The sequence below is a fragment of the Mixophyes fleayi genome, chromosome 1, assembly GCF_038048845.1.
Source record: "Mixophyes fleayi isolate aMixFle1 chromosome 1, aMixFle1.hap1, whole genome shotgun sequence".
Classification (NCBI taxonomy): Eukaryota; Metazoa; Chordata; class Amphibia; order Anura; family Limnodynastidae; genus Mixophyes; species Mixophyes fleayi.
Window position 1 is genome coordinate 328,310,940 of NC_134402.1, and position 6,000 is coordinate 328,316,939.

Sequence of the window (6,000 nt, forward strand, 5' to 3'; positions counted from 1 at the left end):
CGCTGTTCTGGGGTATTCTTATTAAGTGTATTTGGGCTATGTTGTCTATCACATTGTTACAGTGGTCTACTGATTCAAAAGTGATTCATAGCTTACAGTTAATGAAGTGTAATTTTGTGTACATCAACAAGAAGTTTCATCAGCTTTAAGGAGCAATTCTCTAGTTCATTGAACCAGGCCTCCAAGAATGTTTCCTTGCCTGTGTAGCATCTCAGGAGTTTCTGGATGCGTAGGCCTCTAGCTTTCAATGGTTCTTTTGAGTTTGTTTGTCCCAGCATTTTTATTTTCTTTTGTGAGAAGTTTCTCTAAGTGTCTGTATAGATTGTTATATTGTTATATTATATAAGTGATATTGGACGCAAAGGATCCATTGGAGTTAGATGAAATTCCAGATGTCTGAGTTAAAGCCATTTGAGTTGAGTGTTTTAAAGGTCATATAAATATTTAGGGCCTGATTCATTAAGGAACGCAAAGTGAATGCAATTTGCGTTTTTTTAATTGGACGAAAACTGCACACACATATGCACGCCTGTGTTCAAGAGCAAGCGGATCTGAAGAAAGGCTTTCAGTTGAACATGGATATAAGTACGGTCTGTCTATACAACACTTGCCATATACAGACACAACACACTGCAGGATATATACAATGCATTTATGCAATATAAAGTTCCATCAGGACGCACAGAAAACAAAAAAATATTAAATACATTAACACCTGTTAATAATATAATCATTAATAAAAATAAATTGAAAAAAAAAGTTTCTTGTTTTCATTTGTTTTCTTTTTTACATTAAAAACATTTATCAGGATATTATTAATGCCTATTGTGATACATCTGAACATCACATACCCGAGAGATGCCCTGGGCTTTAATCGGACGAATGTGAGTGCGCTCAACCTTGGCACACCCTTACTTACATTGCTTATGTGCATATGGTGCTTCCCTCCCCCATTCCGCCCTTTAAATCCTACGATCTATTAAGTCTCATTTGTGTTCTAAAATTAATTGCATGCACTTGCGTTTACTGGCATATAGTCCATTTCTGAGTATGCACAGAGCAACTTTACACAAAATATGGCACGTAATGAGACTTACGTTTCTTATTGAATCAGGCCCTTTCTAGTCATGAGAGTGTTTTTTAAATGGTGCCTTTGCGTTTGGGGATGGTGGGTCTGTTTATTCCTACAAAGTTTGAGTGTCTATTTTGCTGTTGTGTGTGGTTTTAAAGTATTCAGCCAGGTTTTGTGTTCATTTTTTTTGTTTTATATATGTTTCAGCATTCTTGTATTTAGTGCTCAGCTTGTATGGTCTATGTATTGAAGGTTGTATGGAAAGTTTATTAGGTATATTACATTAGTGAATTTACATGTAATGTTTTTATTGATTTCTATTAATTATTCTGTTGTTGTAGATCTAAAATTATTGCATTTTAATGATTTCCTTTTGTACAGGCTTTGCATATTATGCAGCTGGTGTGGTCTTTGGGTTTATCTATTTTAACTGTGTGTTTGAAGTTCAGTATCTTGAGAGGTAGTTAAGTACTAGTATTCCTTATTTGTCTGCTTTCCTGTGTGTAATTTCTGGTCTGTCAATCAATAGGGGGTATTTTTTTTACGTATTATGATGTTCCAGTCATTTTCTAGTATTTTCTATCATTTAAAGCTGTATTTTTTGTATTGTGTGATAAAGTGTCTTCATATGTGGGTGGTTTGGATTTGTCATTTACTACTTTGTTCATGGTGTCTTACAGTGCTGTATGCTATTTCTTTGAATTTATTTGTTATGTGTTGGACTTGGTTAAGGTATGTAGTTTTGTTTATGCAGTTCCTTTTGTTTTGTTTATATTGTTTAAAATGTATACAGTTTATCCAAGGGTTTTTGTATTGGCGTAATGTGCAGTCGTAGAATTGTAACTAAAAACCGCAGTCAGCTATGCCCCAAAATGCTAAATGCTGACATTTATAAAAACCAACACCATATAAGCTATAAAATCACCAGCCCTCCCAGGCAAGATTCACAAGAATATTAATTCAGACTTGGACGTAAGTCTGCTTAAAAATTTGGATGTCCGTACTCTCATGTATACCAAAATGCAGCCATATATAGTGTGTGTTTTAGACTTGCAGCTCCTTGCGCTTGGAGACGTGTCATAAGTGTTCGCATGTAAATTGATTACAATAAGGGCAGGGAGATTCTAGCTAACCATATCGCTCAGAGATGCGCCTGATTATTAAAATTAAAGGCGTGTAGTACGCACATTGTTAGGGGTGCCCCTTGCTTTGTGGGAGTGTGCACAACCATTTTCACTACAGAAAAATGTAACTTTGAAAAATGGGCAAAGCAAATTGCGACTCACAGGTAAAAAACAAAAGTGACTTGAAAATGTTAATGCAATGCATAAGGAAAGATCTGTGTGTTCTGGAATATCCTGAGCTTGTTATTGGAATTCTGTCTCCTACTAGCTGCAATGTGTGTTTGGAACTTAACTCTGTGCCTTCACTGAACATCCTGCAACCGTGAAACTCTGTTCCAATGAAAGCTGCTTGTGAGTGTACCCAGCAAGTTACAAAGAGCGCATCTACAACTTGGTTGGGAGTTGCCATTCACGTCTATCATCATCATCATCAACATTTATTTATATAGCGCCAGCAAATGCAGTAGCGCTTTACAATTGGGAACAAACATTAATAAGACAATATTGGGTAATACACACAGACAGAGAGGTAAGAGAACCCTGCTCGCAAGCTTACAATCTATAGGACAATGGGAGTTTGAAACACAAGGGCATGTGCTACATCATATTGCACAATGATTACAATGACTTACAATTACTTACAGCTTGGCTGGGAGTTTTTAATAAGTGTCTATGGGGTTTACAGCTTGGAGCTGCAACCACAGCTTGGTCGGGAGACAGACTTTGGAGAGATCCAGCAGAACTGAGTGATTCGTTACCAAGGAAAAGCATCAGGATCACTGACTTCGACTGCAGCTTGGCAACAGCTCCTCACCACTACAGAATAGGAACTTACAGCTTAAATTGAGAGAAACTACAACTTGTTCCATTACAAGTATGGGAACTACAACTTGGCTGGACTTAAGGTATCCTCCACTGATGTACCAAAATTGGGGTTGCTATAGAAACTTGGCCCGGAGTTCTAAATTACAGCTTGGCCGGAGGCAGTTCCCCATAGACTTATAAAGTGACGTAAGTATAGTTAATAGAAATGGTCTATTGAATTGATTTTTACAGTTTGGCCAGGGCAGTGCCACACTTCTAGCGTACTGCTGTACCGTACTTGTGGTTTGCCCAGTGATTGCATCAGGACCACTTTCAAATCTACAACTTGGCCAGAGAACTGCTACAGCTTGCTCTGGCTAAGATATTATCTTTGATCTCTATAGCGCTTAAGTAATTATTGACTCTAGGTGCTGTGGGGGTTCTTTTGAAGCCTTGGTAGTTGTTTTAACTGTTTATTGTTATTGTTTGCTATTCTTTACAGTTGTGTTTTACCTTCTGTAATAAAGAAGCTCTTGTATCTTCTTTCTATCTTTGCCTTAGGGTGCCAGGGTTTCTTAGTGAGCTCCAGCATCCTAGTATCCTCAGAGAGCCCCTTGCGATTGGAGAAGTGTCATGGGTGTTCCCTTGTACAGTAAGGGCAGGGAGATACAAGTTAACCATGCCTTTCAGAGATACGCCCAATTATTAATATGCAATAAATTGATAGAGAATGCACATTGTTAGGGGTTTTCTTTGTTTTCCGGAAGGGTGTACAGCAATTTCTAATATATTTTTTTCTTTATTTTTTTTAAATGGGTTAGTTAAAAACTCAGTATACAGTGCAAGTAACTTCATTCAAAATACCTAACCTAGTCCAAATTAGAACATAAGTGATATTAATATTGGATTCTGGGAGTAGTTTAATTTTAAAAAAACAAACATAAAAAACAACCAAAACCATATTTTACGAAACTGTCAAATGCTGCCTTTAGAATTCAGTACAAAAAAATTTGCTTATCATAAATGCTTAATAAAAGTTTTAAATTGGGCTGAAACTACTTCTTTTATTATGATACTTCAAACGCTGAGTATCACAGTATAAAATTAACAGCCCCGAGCAGCTTATTTTCTCACATTTCCACAATTTATGTCTAACAGTTTTTCCCTTTTTTCATCCATGTTATATTTTATACAGTCTTCAGCTTACTTTCTTTTATAGGTTTAATTCAAAATAAAGAGCATCCAGAAGGCCAGAATATTAAATAACGAACAGTCTGTCTCTTGGTGTCAAGGCTTTTCAAACCAGTTAAATGGAACATTTATTTAATGTGTGCAAACAGGGAAGCTATGATTCTAAACGGCAACCACTGAAAAGGGAGCATTCTGATTGCCTATTTACATGTAAACACACAGTTCTGATTTGATTTTTTTTAAAACATAGAAATATGGAAACTGACAGCAAAAAAGAGACTCTTTGCTTAACTTTTATACTCTATTTTTCCCTCTAAGGTTTAATGAACCAGTAAATCCAAATTCAATTAAGTTTATTTAAATGTCAACGTCCTAAATGTTTACCTGTCACCTTTCACTCACAGCCATCCCCATATGTAGCTGATCCATTGTGCAAACTTGCATAACTAACACTGTCTTCCACTCGCCAATATTTTAGTATGTAGCCCTGCAGGGTAATGGGACTAAGACCTTGGTGCTGCAGAAATCTTTTCATGGAGCCCTGAAAAGCTATGCATTAAGTATGGGTATTTGTGAATCATTTATTTTTGCATCAGCTTATTTCAGCTATCTATGATGAACATTTTGTTTCTTTGTTTCTTTATTCTTCCCATGTCATGTATTGTTTTGCCCATTTTCCATATATATATATATATATATATATATATATATAGTCATGACTAAATGAATCATCTATTACTTTACTTGTTTGGCATTCCTTAACAGATGATAGTTAAATAGTTGCATAGCTACACTTCCATTGTTTCCCCTAGCTTAATTGCTCTATGCTAAATATATATATTCGCCCAGGAAAGATATATTTTAAGGGTATAATATGTTGATTGAAGTTCTACTCCCCACTCTCCTGGAATGCCCGGGAGACTCCCACATTTTGGGGAGTCCTCTTAGACACCCTGCAGTGTAGGCCACCCTCCCAGATCCTGTTTCACTTTCTTTCAAAGTGGATAGGGCCTTGATGACAATTTGATGCAAATCACGTGATCATGGTCCTGCCCTGCTACACAAAAATGTGAATAGCATCATTGCGCAGTGGGAGTGGGGCTGTAATGATGCAAATCACATCATCATGCCCCCCCCACACTTGTCCTTTGGACCTCCACTCCGGGTTCTCCCAGAAGGGAGGTGTAATAAGTAGACAAGCATGATTCAGTAGTGCAGTTGGTTGTGCTGGTGTAGGAGTTGGTGTCACTGTCTAGTGATATCTGTGTCAAGAGAGAAATAGAGTACTATAATATATACTTACCTATGATAGTTGTTAATCCTGTTGAGTGGCAATAGTTTTTGGTGCTTCTTTTTTTCTGTGGTGATTTCCTTTGTCTTTGTAAGAGGTCAGGGACTCTGTGGAGAGAAAAATAAAAACAAACACAGTGTGGACGTGAAAAAGTGTATCAATTATCATTGTAGTTCTCAGGAGATTATATCTGTTATCCTTGTAGGTTGTCTTTCTTTACCACTTGATGTGCTACGATATTTGCCATGTTTTGTAGTTTAAGCTCTTATGTGGTGATTCATAGCTCTTTTGTGGTTTTGTTTATAGATCTTTTTGTCCAAATTGGATATGTTTATGGCTCTGTGGTATTTATAGTTCTTTGTATGTGGCTGTGGGAGGCTATATCTCCTGTAATGTTTCTAGCTCTGGGTGTTTATAGCATGGTACGGTTCTTGTGTTTGGGGATCTGTGGATATTTATAGCTGCTCAATCAATTTATAGCTCTTTTAGTTTATAGCTTAGTTTGAGAGATGTAAATC

The 6,000-nt window shown here is 36.8% G+C and overlaps 1 long non-coding RNA gene across 1 annotated transcript in view; it reads right to left on the reverse strand.

Moving 5' to 3' along the window:
- The window catches only part of LOC142108600 (uncharacterized), a 61,289-nt gene extending 55,704 nt beyond the window's left edge, over positions 1-5,585 (reverse strand). Inside the window, exon 1 of the long non-coding RNA XR_012680177.1 lies at positions 5,495-5,585. This is a non-coding gene — a long non-coding RNA (uncharacterized LOC142108600). The remainder of the gene's footprint in view (positions 1-5,494) is intronic.
- Positions 5,586-6,000: the final 415 nt, after the last annotated feature.